General features: G+C 41.2%; 1 protein-coding gene and 1 non-coding gene across 2 annotated transcripts in view; one reads left to right on the top strand and one right to left on the bottom strand.

Annotated features, from left to right (window-relative positions):
* The window catches only part of KIF26B (kinesin family member 26B), a 510214-nt gene that overhangs the window by 213202 nt on the left and 280784 nt on the right, over positions 1-16228 (top strand). The window lies entirely within an intron of this gene.
* LOC130017354 (small nucleolar RNA SNORA76) lies at positions 8763-8861 on the bottom strand. Its single transcript, XR_008791390.1, has one exon. It is a non-coding gene; the product is annotated as a small nucleolar RNA SNORA76 (small nucleolar RNA).

The following is a 16228-nucleotide window of genomic DNA, read 5'->3' on the forward strand; positions in this document are numbered from 1 at the left end:
GTGCATAGGAAAGCCATGGACTTTATAGCCTGCAACTTTACTGTACAAATCTATTGTTTCTAGGAGTTTCTAGGTAGAGATTTTAGGATTCTTTAAGTATAGTATATTATCTGCGAATAGTGAGAGCTTTATTTCTTTCTTTCCTACCTGATGCCCTTAATATCTTTTTCTTGCCTAACCGTTATGCAAATACTTCCAGTACTATGTTGAATAGCAGTGGAGAGAGTGGGCATCCTTGTCTCGTTCCTGATCTTAGAGGGAAGGCTCTAGTTTTTCCCCATTGAGGATGATGCTTGCTGTAGGCTTGTGGTAGACGGCTTTAACTATGTTGAGGAAAGTCCCCTCTATACCCATTTTGGTGCGGGTTTTCATCATAAACGGGTGCTGGATCTTGTCAAATGCTTTCTCTGCATCTATTGATATGATCATATGGTTTTTATCTTTTCTTTTGTTGATATGATGGATTATGTTGATTGATTTCCAAATGTTAAACCATCCTTGCATCCCTGGGATGAATTCCACTTGGTTATGGTGTATGATCTTTTTGATGAGTTGTTGAATTCTATTTGCTAGTATTTTGTTGAGAATCTTCACATTTGTGTTCATCAGGGATATCGGCCTGTACTTTTCTCTTCTTGTGGTGTCTTTGTTTCCTTTTGGTATTAGAGAGATATGGGCTTCATAGAAACTATTTGGGAAAGTTTCTGTTTCTTCAATTTCCTGGAAGAGCTTGAGAAGAACTGGCAATAGGTCCTCTTTAAATGTTTGGAAAAATTCGCTAGTGAATCCATCTGGACCTAGGCTTTTGTTTTTGGGAAGACTTTTGATTACACCTCCAATTTCCTTGATGTTAATAGGAGTATTCAGGTACTCTATATCTTCTTGATTCAGCCTTGGGAGATTATAGGAATCCAGGAATTTATCCATTTCTTCTATGTTCTCTTGTTTGGAGGTTCTAGGCTGGAGCAATAGCACAGAGGTAGGGCGTTTGCCTTGCATGCAGCCAACATGGCCAACCCGAGTTCGATTCCTCCACCCCTCTCGGAGAGCCTGGCAAGCTACCGAGAGTATCTCACCCACACAGCAGAGCCTGGCAAGCCACCTGTGATGTATTCGATATGCCAAACACAGTAACAACAAAATCTCCAATGGAGACGTTACTGGGCCCGCTCAAGCAAATCGATTAACAACGGGAGGGCCTTTACCTTACCTTTACCTATGTTCTCTTGTTTTGCGGCATATAGACTTTCAAAGTAGTCTCTGATGATCTTTTGAGTTTCTTTGGTTTCTGTTGTGATATCCGCCTTCTCATTTCTGATTCGGTTTATTAGGGTTCTATCTCTCTCTCTTTTTTATGAGTCTTGCTAGTGGTTTATCTATCCTGTTTATTTTCTCAAAGAACCAGCTCTTGGTTTCATTGATCTTTCAGATTTTTTTTTTTTTAGTTTCTATGTCGTTGATTTCTGCTCTAAGTTTTATGATCTCTTTCCTTCTGCCTGATTTGGGCTCCTTTTGTTGGTCCTTTTATAAGATCTTGAGCTGTGAAGTCAAATTGTTTATGTGGGCCCTTTCTTCCTTCCTGAGAAATGCATGCAGAGCTATAAATTTTCCCCTTAACATGGCTTTAGCTGCATCCCATATATCCGGTAGCTCGTGTCTTCATTCTCATTTGTTTCCAGGTGTCTTTTGATATCATCCTTGACTTCCTTCCTGACCCACTGGTTGTACAACATTGAATTGTTTAATTTCCAGGTGTTTGATTTGGTTCTCCATGTCTGTGTGTGATTTACTTTTGTTCTCAGTATATCGTGGTCTGAAAAGATTGTTGATACTATTTCTATCTTCCTGATTCTGTTGAGGTATGTTTTGTGTCCTAGCACATGGTCTATTTTGGAAAATGTCCCATGTGCACTGGAGAAGAATGTGTATTCTTTCTTTCTAGGGTGTAAAGCCCTGCATAATTACCAATGATTTTATACAAATATCAAAGAGACAAACAGACACGCCTCTGTGGGTTTGATTGCAGCACCATCAAAAACAAACAGCAACAACAAAAAACCCCACAAAATAACCACAACAAAAATGCCTGCCATCAATTAAAAAATGTCTAGAGATCAGGTTGATTTGCTTAATGTACCAAAAATTAAAGCCCACTTTTATTTTATTCTGTTTTATTTTATGATTGAATGAACCAGAAATAAAAGCTCAGTATCCTTGCTAATGGTGTAGCCTCCAACAGGCTACTTAACCATTTTCTCTTCTGCAAAGTGAAGAGATGCAGATCCATACTTAAGATTATCTGAAATTATGTTGGGGCTGGATGGATAGCACAGCGGGTAGGACGTTTGCCTTGCATGCGGCCAACCCTCTCAGAGAGCCCAGCAAGCCAGTGAGAGTATCCCGCCTGCACGGCAGAGCCTTGCAAGCTCCCTGTGGCATATTCAGTATGCCAAAAACAGTGACAACAAGTCTCACAATGGAGACATTAATGTTACTGGTACCCGCTCAAGCAAATTGATGAACAACGGAGGACAGTGCTACAATGCTACAGTGCAATGTATGTTGAATACTTAGCAGTGACTTTGACTAATAGTTACCCCTAATTTAAGTAACTTGAAACTTGAATGTTATCACATAACTAAAGACTCAGTGGAAACAGGGCCCCTTTTGCCAATTTAAGATATAGGAGTAGATGTGAAAATAGGACCAAATCTTTGAAATCACTGTCAAGCACATAGAATATTGCCCAGCCTCAGGGCTTATTGGTTCCTCTACATATTACCAGAGGACAACTTTCCAGTAGTACTGCATCTTACCCGAGATTGGAACTTGTTCTACCACTAGTGAATAATTTGCTAAAATATTGAAAGATGTGGGCCCAGGGGGAAAGACCCGAGTTCCATTTCTAGCATCATATGTCCTCCCTCACTGCAGCACTGCTGGAGGCCCCTAGCACACGGAACCCAAGTAGCATTATATTGCCAGATCCTAGGATTAACTGGCTAAATTTCTCCAGGAGTGGTCCTGGCTGGAGAGATAGTACCGTGGGTATAGCATTTGCCTTGCATGAGGTTGAAGTTCACCCAGGTCTGATGTTCAACAACACATATGTTCCCCAAAGCACCACCAAGAGTAAGCCCGAAACACTGCTGGGTTTGATTATGACAAAAGTTTTAAACAGTAATAGGTGACATCTTAAAATAACCTAAAAGACTAAAATGTCATTACTTTGGAGTTACTTTGAATAATTGTCATTCAGGCCTAGTTCATAACTCTTATTGACTGATTGCTTTGGGATTGTACTCAGGTTTTTCATTGAAATTTCTTTAGATACCTATTGCAAGTTAGCTTTCTTATATCTTTATGAAATACAAGTATCTTAAAATTGTTAAAGACTTTGGAATCTTTAATGGGTTAGAAACTTGAAATTCCCTCCCTATTGACCCCACCCCATGAATACACCTAATTAATTTCAAATTGAGATTTTACTATGCTAACAGTTTTTAGCGTGACAAATTAGCATGCCTCTATCTTATAGAGGTATTTGTGAGGATTAGTTAATGAGTCATATATTTCATATGCCTAAGTCATTCCCAGGGAGTAATTTAGGTGTGTAGAAAGCCTATTAGTCACCATTCTGAGGCTCCAGAGACCATTTAGTGTATTACTGCTGCACTGCTGGCCTCAAAGAGTTAACAGATACCTTCAGTAGTTTATTTGGAAATGACTGGGAGGGGGAAAGATATCATGCATAAAACAAACACAGCAGATGCATCTATATTCAAGTCTGTGACCAGGAGTTTTCTAATTCCATGACTCATCTGAGTCAGTCTGACAGTTTTTATCATTTTATTTATTTAATTTTGTTAGCCTTTTGTGTCACACACAGCAATGCTCAGGGTTTGTTCCTGGCTCTGCACTCAGGAACCAGCCCTGGTGGTGGTCAAGGAACTATATGGGATGTTGGGAATCGAACCCGGGTCGGCCGTATGCAAGGCAAATGCCCTTACCTGCTGTGCTATTGCTCCAGCCCCAGTTTTTATCATTTTAGCAAGATTGATTTCCCTGCGTTACTGTGTATGAGACTGTTTGGAGTATCAGGAGGAAGATTGAACCCATCAGCCTGATCGTGACATGCTGTCTTTTGGTTAAAGTTAACAGACCAGGGAGCTAATATGGAACTAAGATTATAAAGTGCCTTTAATAAATTACAAATGCTAAAACAAGGCCCAGAAATGTCAAGCGACCTGCCCAAGGTGTCACGCTAGGAAACCAGAGCTGAGATTCACACAGTGGTCTTTACACTTGATCATGCACCTGCTGAGGGTAGGAACTGACTCCTTAGAGGTCAATTGTGCAGCTTTGTGGTGAGGGGTCCTTTCACTGTATCTTCAACCAACATTTCTCTTGGTTGAGACTGAGTAGCTAAGATTTCCAGGCAGAGTTCTTCTTTGCACAGAGGCGAGGAAATAAATGTCCCCCATGTTACAGCTCCTGGGGAGGCTTGAGGGGACAAATCTCGAGATAAAGATGGGCCAAAAAAAAAAAAAAAAAGAAGCAAGCAAGAAAAAAAAAGCTGTGTATACAATGCTGCCATCTAGTGAGGCTTTAGCTCATGCAAGGGACAAACTTAACAGATCAAATAGTTAGAATCTCATTCTATTATATTAATTGCCTAAGGTTTATATGAATACACAGAAGCCATTCCTTTATCAGTAATGTAGGGTTTTTTTTTGTTTTTTTCCCTTTGTTTTATTTTGCTTTTGGGGTCACATTCGTCAATGCATAGGGGTTACTTCTGGCTTTGCACTCAGGAATTACCCATGGAGGTGTTCAGAGGACCATATGGGGTGCTGGGAATCAAACCCAGGTCGGCCACATGCAAGGCAAACACCCTACCCGCTGTGCTCTTGCTTCAGCCCCAGTAATGCAGTTTTAATTTAACAGAATAGCATATGTTTCAGTTCAGAGTCCTAAAACATATCCTTTCGAGGGGACTTTGTCACCTAAACAGATCTTCAGCAAACGTGGACCTTGGTTTCAGCAAAGTGCAGAGAGCCCACAACTACATAAACAGAGTGCAAAGAATTAAGTCTTCATTCCATTCTCACTTGGCCCATTGAACTGTTTGTGAACTCTGTCTTGCCTGCTTATCAACCTGAGTTACATTTTGGTTATGCAAAACCTCAGTATTCCCTTCTATAGTATCTAGTTCCTAAGATTGTTTTGTGAATTAAATGTTTCATCATGATTGTTTGAGTATTAGGTTAGACTACATGAAAAAGTGGGGTTCGGGGGGGGTAAATAACCCCGAAATGGTGGTCAGGGTCTGGAAACGCACTTTTGGTGATTCTTGCCAATTAGAGCTGCAGCTCCAGGCGACGGCCCAAGGATGTGGTGCTTTGAGCGCCCTGTAATGCCAGAGGCCTCCAGGGCCACTGCGGGCACTGCTCAGAGGGCCTCTAGAGCTACATTTGGTGATCCTTCTTGGGGTTCATGTCCTGCTGGGGATCACTGGGGTCCGGTGCATGCAAGACATGTACTGTCTCCCTGGCTTCAGTCTAAATGAAAATCTGCGCGAACACACACACACACACACACACACACAGAGAGAGAGAGAGAGAGAGAGAGAGAGAGAGAGAGAGAGAGAGAGAGAGTTGCTGAATGACAAACCCCATACTGAGAAATCCTTTAAAATTGACTCATATGGACTAAGAAGGCATGGCTTTCTGCTTTCCCAGTCTTACAATAAATTCCAAGGGGAAACAATAAACATCCCTGTAAATTAGCAGTGGAACTGGTGAATTCAGAAGACAAGGCATTTCCTTTGCCTGAGCATGGCCTAATTGTCATGAGCTCAATTTCTAACAATTATCTCCTGATTAATCTCTTGAACACAGCTATTCAGCAGGCTCACTCTGTAGCTCCAGGAGTTATTCTTGGTTATTTGAACAGAGGTTGTATACTAGGGTTTTTGTTGAGGACAGCATTGTTTCATTTCCTTTGAAGGGTAGATTGTACTTTCTCATCTGAAGATTCTTTTTAGGGTGAGTGGGTGAACACTGGGCTGTGCACAGGTATTACTCCTGCGGTGACTCAGGACCAAATGGGGTTCCGGAAATCCTGTGTGCAAGGCAAATACCCTACCTGCTGTACTGTTGGTCCAGCCCAAGAGCCTTTGTTAATCGGATATAGGTGCTTCCTGATTACCTACTGTTTCAGGGCAGGTTGCTCACCCCCTTCAAATTCCACTGAAGCAACCTGTGCTTAGGCATAGTTGATAAAACTGCCACTGAGAAGCAGCCACTACTATGTCAAGTCCAGTAGGAGGTATTGTAGGATAACACTCTTTTGTCCTACCTCAGGTAGCTTAGGTTTGTCAGGTCACACCCATCTAAGAACACTGAACTTGTATTGTAAGCAATGTCCTTTCTGTGTGGACACAGGAAGACAGTTAATATTATGCTTTGTAACTTGGGAGTTGATTGACTCCGAATAATATTTACTTCTGGGCATCTGATTTCTTGACTCAGTTGCCCTTAGCTCCTAGCACCCCAAAAGCAGGGTCCCGACGAGGGACTGAATGGACCCAGGGCAAGCAATGAGCTACCCTGGCATCGAAATGTGCCAGGCCAAAGAGCCACGATACTCGACTATAAGTTGAGGGCATGATCATGGACAAATGCTGTCATGATCCAAAAGTAAGTAACGACGAGACTAGGACCCTGCTGGAGCTAGGAAGATTAACCTGGCCTGAGGACTGCGAAATGTATAGTGAGATGTTCTCAGGAAGAACCAAACTAAATTTATATCTCTTACTGTGCTCATACAGAAAGACATTGCTAGAAATATTAGAAGTAGATTTATTACAACTATTTAAGTAGATTACTAACTGAAGGGAGAACACACCCTTGTTGGGATCCCACCCTTGGGTGGATCTCCTAGTAATCTGAAGTAATCTCTGTAGATGAGATTTTATCCTTGAGTTAATCTCCTGGAGGAGTGGTCTTACCTCTCTTTGTTGATTCGTCAGTATTCAACCCACCTTTATGTCACCGCCTTATGTGACTGCTATATAAACTAAGACGTAAGCTCGGAAAAGGGGTCAGAAGTGAGAGAGCTCGGGCTCCAGAGATCCAGAGTCAGAGCCAGAAGGAGAGAGCTTCCAAGACTGGGGCCCAGGAGAGAAGGAGGCAGAGAAAGACAGGAGTGAAGAGGATTGGAATAAACTACTATTGATATAGATCGGCCTGGCCCCCGTTTTCTCTTCCGTCTGCCCTTGGCCAACAGCCGTTCCGATCCAGACCACACACAGTGGCTCAAGAGCACCGAACGCAGGCGGTGAAACAGTGCCGTCCAGTGAGCCCGTGAACATACAACCTTCGGCGTGATAAGATTTTACAAGGTCTGAGAAGGACAGATAGCCTGGAAAGGAACATTCTGGCACACAAATACTGAGAAGATGAATGGTGGAGGCTGACACTTTCTGGAAAAACATAAGGAGTGAAAAATTCTGTAAGGCATTGTTCCAGAAAAGGGGCAAATACATGTGTTCCTGAGTAGGTGATATGATTCCACCTTCCTGAATGAGCACCCAGATGGCTAAAATGTTCAAAAGTCTCAGCCATTGAAAGGCCTTTGTTATGAAGATAGAGTGCAAAGAATTAAAATTATTTATTCCTTTCCCTTTAGGGCAACTAACATTAGGAATTTGTGTGTTTTTTCCATCAACAGAGAGTAACTCGAAAGTTCCATCTCTGTTAGCCTGGAGCAGGCACCTTTGAGCTTTGAATCCTTTTCTTTCTATTGGGATACTTATCTTTATCTGACTTTCAGTTGTCTCAGCCACCAAGGTCTCTTGACATCAGTAGCCATATGAGAATATCATTATTTTACCAGTAATGCCCATGGCTAACACAAAGTGCAAATACCCTATTTTGGTATTATTTTGGCAGGGGCCACACCCAGCTGTGGTCAGGGCTTACTCTTAGCTGTGTACTCGGGATCACTCTCAGCAGTGCTTGGGGAACAATGTGGGGTTGCTGGGACCAAACCCAGGTCAGCCACATGCAAAGCAAGCACCCCTATTCCCTGTACTACAGCTCTGCCCCCAGAGTGCGTACTCTGAACTAAGTTCTGTCTCAGAGCTTCATGTGTGTTAAATCAGTTAAGCTTCATAAAAGTTCTATGCAGCAAGGAGAGTGTTACTCTTAGTTTAAAGATGAGGGCGGGGAATGTGGTCTAGCAGTAGGGCAGTTACATGCCTTGCATATATGAAACCCTGTATTTGATTTCTCATGCTATGTGGCCACCTGAGCATCACTAGGTATGGTCACTGAGTACTTAAAAAACACAACAAAACAAAACCACACACGCACACACAACACCCCAGAAACTGAGATGTAAATTAGTGAAAATAGACTTCAATGGAACAGAGGAATTTCACATTTCTGGAGTCTGGAAGGTTTAGTCAGCAAAAGTTTTGCTGTGCCCTTACCAAATGATTAACTTAGCTGAAAACAAAAAGGTTGGTGGGTACCATTTCTACAACTTCCTGATTTAAATTTTAAGTTTATAGTAAACTTGATGAGAAAGTTCTTTTTGTTAAATGTTAAGCAAACTTTTCTGTTCTATTTAGTTACATCTGCCCTCTCTTCATGGTCTTTGCCACTCTCCTATGACATCTTCTTTTCTTTTCATCCCTCTTTATTTTTAATTATACAATCGTCTCTAGAAGTTACTATTTTTATTTTTTCCGTCTAGAGTGTCGCTCTCGCAGGGGGTTATGAGGGAACTGGTGCTCTGGCGCTGTAGCTTCCCCCAGGGCCGTGTGCAGGCAATCTGGGGCTGAAAGGCAGCTCGGGAAATTACTAATTATTGATCTTATAAAGTTATTTATGCTTTTTCCTTCACCCTATCTCTGTCTTTGGAATTTAATGTAATTTATTGTATTTTCTGAAGCAGATGGAAAAGGAAATAAAAGGATTTGCAATGATAGTAAGTTAGTTCTATCATCTTTTAGAAATGGGTACTAAAGATTTGGCAGAAAAAGGAAATCAGAGTGATTAGGGCCATAAGACTCTGGGTAGGGTGTTTGCTTTCCCTATGGCTGACCCAAGTTCGATCCCCAGCATCCCATATGGTCCCCTGAGCACTGCCAGGAGTAATTCATGAGTGCAGGTCACCAGGTGTGATCCAAAGAACAGGAAAAAAAGAAAAAAATCAAAAAGAAAAAGGAAACCAGAAATGAGAATGAGTAACTAAAAACAAAGCAATGGACTGAAAAATGGCAAATCAGCTTCTAAGAAGCTGCTGAGTTTTAATCATCTGATAGGCTAACCTGAAAATGAAGGAGTGCAGTCTTGAATGTTAATTGGTACAAATGTTTTAAGCACAGGAGCTAGTCATTAAATATTTTGTAAAGTATATATGTTACTCATGTATTCTCTGCAGAAACATCACCCATTGACTACACATGGACTTACCTTTAATAATACCTGTTAGAACCCAGTGTTTCTGTAGAGTGTTTGTAAGCCATAGAACCCGAGTCAAGTGTGGGAGAATTACAGGATGGAGAGAAGAGCAGGTCTGGAGGATAGAAGGCTCTCCTGACAACTGTTTTGGGAGTTAGAGAAGAACTGAATGATGACTGTCTTTTAGCATTGCACTCAAGGGCTCTCATGACTGGTGATGAGAAACCACTTATCATTATGACTAGGCTGAGTTGGGGGAGTGGTGGTGATGGTTGTGATCCTGCTCACAGTCTGTGAGAAGGAATTGTGCAGATCACTGGACTAGGAGGTGAAATGTCCAGAAGGAACACGACAGAGGACTTAGGTGAAGGATCACAGATTTCTTAAGTTTTAGAATGGAGCCCAGGAACCTAGAGGCTGGTGGGACAAAGAGAAGCAGAGTTAAGGACATTTTGTGGTTTGTTTGTTGGATACCATATTGGCATCCAGCTATTACCTCGTTCAGGGAAAGGTAAGTCTGGGGGAAGCAAGAAGGCAAGGGTTCAATGCTGAACACATGGGCTCTGGGCGATCAAGCGACCTTCTGGCCTGGAAATGTGAGGAAGGTCCAGGTTTGGTGCCAGCCTGCATGGAGGAGGTGGGTTGCAAGCCTGCACTGAGTGTATGAGAGTAGTGGATAAGAAAAGCTGAAAAAGGCACACTGTTAATTCTTCTGTCTTGTCAATACTTAACCATCAATGTTACTACATTATAACACACTATATGATGTCATGCATCTAGTCATCCACTCAGCAAACATTTGGGGTAGGCCTCTAGTTCACAGTAAATTCTTTGCAACAAGTGTTTTTGCCGCAAGCATTTTTATGGCACAACTACAATACAAAACTATAATACAAAACTACAAAATACAAAACTACAATATAACTACAATACAAAATATAAACATTTTGAAAAATAGAAGAACATTCATTTGAAAGGGATAATGAAAGTTGTGCTCATGTCTTCCTTTGTTAAGAAAGCTTTCAAAACACATGTTGTAACTGAGCTTTGCATTGCACCATGAAAAAACATTTTGGATTAGTTAACAATGGATACAGCTTTTTTTCATCATGTCATATGATATATATATATATATATATATATATATATACACACACACACACATATATATGGCAATATATGTTTGGACTACAACTGAATGTTCCATTACGTGCTCAGTCCTTCTATTTCACCTAAAACATCTAAGCCAAATTCTGTGTGAAGTACTAGAATCTGTCTAAATCAAGTTTTCCATGGCCAAATAGCAAGAAATAGTACTATTCTAAAGAAATTTAGAAGGAATAGAGTAGACAGTTTCTTTGGGAGAAGATGGGAGGAGTTCAAATCATCTTTGCCTCCAACTTCTAATATTGTTTGATAAAGTTGGTGAAAATTGCATTAGAGAACAAGTTATTGTATGTACATTGACTAAGGAATTGATTATTAGGGACTAGAGAGATGGTACAATGTTAAGGAACTTGCCTTGCTTGTAGCTGATCCCTGGCTCTACATAGTGCCCCCAGATATGGTCCTGAGGCCCCTCGAACATCACTGGCTCTGGGTGTAGTCCTGGGAGCACTGTGCTGACCCAGCTATCTCCAACGCCAGAGCCCAACCAGCACCACATCTTCAGGCCCTCGCACTAAACCACTGGTTTAGTATCTGAGTCCCAAGAGCTTCCCAGCTTTCTGATCACCACTTGAGAGTCTCCCCACTGCCCCCCAAGAAAAAGACTTGATCAATAAACATCATGAAGACTGTTAGGAATTCCCTTTTTCATATTTGCCATGACTTGCTTGATTATGTTTGTTTTGTTTTTGGGTCACATTCAGTGATGCTCAGGGCTTACTCCTGGCTCTGCATTAAGGGGTCACTCCTGGCAGGACTGGGGGACCATATGGCATGCTGGGAATTGAACTTGCGTTGGCCTCATGCAAGGCAAATGCCCTGACCACTGTACCATTATTTCTGCCCTGACTTAGTAAATTTTGTATTTTGGAGGGATGACTGTGGTCACCAAAGTCTTTGAAAACTGATAGGTTATCTTTCTATTAAGTATGCAATATTGTTTACATCTCAATTTCATAGTTTCTGGAAATGTTGGTGCTGTATATTTTATAGTATAAAAATGGGACTACTTGAACAGTTGAAGTGAAATTTGAAACTAAGCATTCCTCAAGGCATCTTCAAAGGTGAAGCACCACTGGCCAAGCAAGTGGAAGCAAAGATAAACAAATAGAGCTACATGAAACTAAGAAGCTTCTGCACCTCAAAAGAAATTGTCTAAGATACAAACACAGCCCACGGGATGGGGAAAATGATTTACCCAGTACCCTTCTGATAACAGGTTAAAATCAGTTATATAGGACACCGATAGAATCTTACAAGAAAAAAAAATCCAACCCCATCAAAAAATGGGGAGAAAAAATGAACAGAAACTTCCTCAAAAAAAGAAATTCAAATGGCCAAGAGGCAGGCGAAAAATAATGCTCTACATCGCTAATCATCAGGGAGATGCAAACAATGAGATATCGTCTTATACCACAGAGACTGCCACACATCCAAAAGAACAAGAGCAACCAGTGCTGGCAAGGATGCAGGGCGAAATGGACTCTCCTTCATTTCTGGTGGGAATGTCAACTTGTCTGGCCTTTTTGGAAAAAAATATAAATGAGCGATAGCACAGCGGGTAGGGCATTTGCCTTGCATGCAGCCAACATGGCCGACCTGAGTTCAATTCCTCCGCCCCTCTCAGAGAGCCCGGCAAGCTACAGAGAGTATTCGATATGCCAGACACAGTAACAACCAAGTCTCCAATGCAGACGTTACTGGGCCCGCTCGAGCAAATCGATGATCAACGGGAGGGCCTTTACTTTACTTACTTAGCTCAAAAAAATAGAAATTGAACTTCCATCTGACCCAGCAGTACCATTCTGGATATATACACTGGGAGCCCCAAAACTTACACAGCAGAAATGTCATCTGCACTTCGATGTTCATGGCTGCACTATTCACAATAGCCAGGATCTAGGAACAACCCGAGTGCCCAAGAACAGATGCAGCTATTAGAAAGAATGACGTCATGAAATTTGCTTATAAATGGATTCACATGGAAAGTATCATGTTAAGTGAAATGAGTCAGAAGGAAAGGAACAGACATAGAAAGACTGCATTCATTTGTGTTATATATATATGTATATTTATATGTATATATGAGACTAATATCCAGGGTGAGGGTAAACAGGGGTCAGGAGGACTGGTCAATGGTTGGAAGCTTGCCAAAAGGAGAGAGAGAGAGAGAGAGAGAGAGAGAGAGAGAGAGAGAGAGAGAGAGAGAGAGAGAGAGAAGTGCTTGCCAAAGTGGCAGGCGGTGGAACGGTGTAGGGGGTCCGTATGGAAACAGGGACCAGGACCATTGGTGGTAGGAAAAGTACACTTGTGATGGGATGGGTGTTGAAACATTTTATCACTGAAATTAAATCATGAACAACTTTGTTAATGTGTATATCACTGTGATTCAATTAAAAAATTAGTACATAAACAAAAATGTCGAACAAAAAACTAAGCTTTCAACATGTTTATTTATCCTCCTGGTTCTGTGCATAAGAGTAGCCCCTGGTAATACTGGGGGGATTATGACATACAGGGGATCAATTGGGGTCTGCTGCATACAAGGCAAACACCTTTCTCACTGCATTGTTTCTTTCTTTTTCCTTTTTGGGTCACACCTGGTGATGCTCAAGTGTTACTCCTTGCTCTGCACTCAGGAATTACTCCTGGCAGTGCTGGGAATCGAACCTGAGTTAGCTGAGTGCAAGGGAAATGCTCTACCCGTTGTGTTATCACTCCACCTGTCTATATTATTTCTTTAGCCCCTGGACATGTGTATTTTGATCCAGGAACTCTGCTGGCTTCCTGGGACACAGAACACACTTTAGAAGTTGGGTTTGCTACTGGTCAGTGTGTCTTGGGGTAAGGAATCAGTGAGGGATATTGTGTTGTTACATTAGTCTCTCCTTTACCTACACTAAAGTGTGTATTTTGGGGAGAAGATGAGGAGGGCAGCCAGGGATGTTCTTTAAGAAATGCCTCAGTGACTCTCATGCCATTGTTGATAGGTAGGAGCTATGACTCCAACTACTGGGCAATGGGCTTGGCCCTCCTACCTCCCAGTGGAGTTGAAGTGATGCAGGAGTAGGCTGTGAGCGCCCAATATGCAGAATTTTCTCTTTTTGTCCCTACACTGGGACTTGGTGTTCCTGAACAAATGTCCTAAGAATCCCACTAACTTGGCCACATTAGCATTATTTTTCTTCCTTAAACAACCTCCCTTTTAAAGCCATCCATTGATAAGATAAGAGAGGAGTAACTTCTTCAGCTTAACCTGTGACCTATGTCACTGCTCATTTTGTCACTCTGATCCTGGGAGGAGAAACCTCATTTAGCAGAATTCATTTAGGCCCTATTTTCTTTTTTTCCTTCTTTTTTTTCCTTTTCTTTTTTTAATCGAATCACTGTGAGATACAGTTACAGACTTACAAACTTTCACAATTACATTTTAGTCATACAATGATCATGCACCCATCACTCCACCAGTGCCCACCACCAAAGTTCCCAATATCCCTCCTGCCACCCCCACCCCTTCCAACCCTCTGCCTCTGAGGCAGGCAGATTCCCTCTTACTCTCTCTCTTTTTGGGTGTTATAGTTTGTAATATAGGTACTAAGAGGCCATCATGTTTGGTCCTTAGTCTACTTTCAGCACATAGCTCCCATCCTGAACAATCCCTCCAACCACCATTTACTTAGTGGTCCCCTCTATCCCAGCTGCCTTTTCCTTCAGCATGTGAGGCCGGCTTCCAAGCTGTGGTGAAATCCTCCTGGCCTTTGTCTCTACTGTCCTTAGGTGCTAGTCTCCTACTATGTTACTTTATATTCTATAAATGAGTGCAGTCATTCTATGTCTGGTCTGTCCTCTCTTTCTTTCTTTTTTTTTCTTTTTCTTTTTGGGTCACACCTGGAGATTCACAGGGGTTACTCCTGGCTCATGCACTCAGGAATTACTCCCAGTGGTGCTCAGGGAACCATATGGGATGCTGGGAATTGAACCCGGGTCACCTGCATGCAAGGCAAATGCCTACTCGCTATGCTATCACTCCAGCCCCTCTCCTCTTTCTTCTCATTTCATTTAGCATGATACTCTCCATGTTCATCCACTTATATGCAAATTTTATGATTTCATCTTTTCTAACAGCTGCATAGCATTCCATTGTGTAGATATATGAAAGCTTCTTTAACCAGTCATCTGTTCTCGGGCACAGTTTTTTTCCCCAGATTCTGGCTATTGTAAACAGTGCTGCAATAAACATACAAGTGCAGATGTCATTTCTACTGTATTGGTTTTTTTTTTTTTTTTTTGCATCTCTGGGATATATTCCCACACGTAGTATTGCTGGGTCATATGTGAGCTCAATTTCAAGTTTTTGGAGGAATATCCATATTATTTTCCAAAAAGGCTGAACCAGTTGGTATTCCCACCAACTATGAAGAAGAGTCCCTTTCTCCCCCCATCTGCACCAGCACTGGTTGTTCTTGTTCTTTTTGGTGTCTGCCAGTTTCTATGGTGTGAGATGATATCTCGTTGTTTTGATTTGCATCTCCCTGATGATTAGCGATGTAGAGCATTATTTTTTCATCTACCTCTTGACCATTTGATTTCTTTTTTTTTGAGGAAGTTTCTGTCATTTTTTCTCCCCATTTTTTGATGGGGTTGGATTTTTTCTCTTGTAAAGTTCTACCGGTGTTTTGTATATCCTGGATATTAAACCCCTATCAAATGGATATTAGGTAAATAATATTTCCTGTTCCATGGGCTCTTTATGTATTTTGGTCACTGTTTCTTCTGAGATGCAGAAGCTTCTTAGTTTAATGTAGTCCCATTTGAAAGTTGTAGAGAGTTTCTGAAATGGATGGACTGGAGAATCATTGACCTAAGTCTGTACCTTTCATTCTTTCTCATAACTACCTTCCCTTCCTTTACAGATCTGAGAGCACTTCTTGCTATAGTTCTTAGAGATTTATTGCCATTTTGTTCCAACAGTCTGAAGTATTATTATGAACATGGAATTGTAGGTAAAAAGTATTGCTGTAACTATATTAGATTAGATAATTGTGGTTACTTTTTCTTTACTAAGTATGTTTGCAGGAGGGTTATTATTTTTTTCTTTGAATCTGAAATCTCTCTTGACTGACTTATTAATCATTTTTGTATGTTAATAGAGTTCTCAGTTGGAAGTCGTTTCCTGCAGAATTTTAAAGCCATTTCTTGAATGATCTTTTTTAGTTTATAGTGCTGATGTTGAAAATGCAGATTCTTGATCATTATCTAAACCTCTCTTGGTTGCTGTGTCTGGAAGCCCTTTCTCCTGAGCACTGTCAGATCCCACAGGGATGGGTTTTGATGTAGATCTGATCTAGCCCTATGCCTGCCACATCAGGGGCCTTTTCATCTGCAATCTCATGTTGGCCTGCTCTAAAATTGTCTTTAATTAATACTTAAGTATTTTTCTTCTCCTACATTTCTTTATTCTTTTTCTCCCTTCTTTCTGTTTTCTTTCAGGATTGCCTATTATTTTACCATGTTGTCTGATTTAAATCTGTATTTTTAAAAACTTTGCTTTTCTTTTTGCCAAACGTTTTTATTTTTCTCTACATTCT

The sequence above is a fragment of the Sorex fumeus genome, unplaced genomic scaffold (assembly GCF_029834395.1).
Source record: "Sorex fumeus unplaced genomic scaffold, SorFum_2.1 ptg000007l, whole genome shotgun sequence".
Taxonomy (NCBI): domain Eukaryota; kingdom Metazoa; phylum Chordata; class Mammalia; order Eulipotyphla; family Soricidae; genus Sorex; species Sorex fumeus.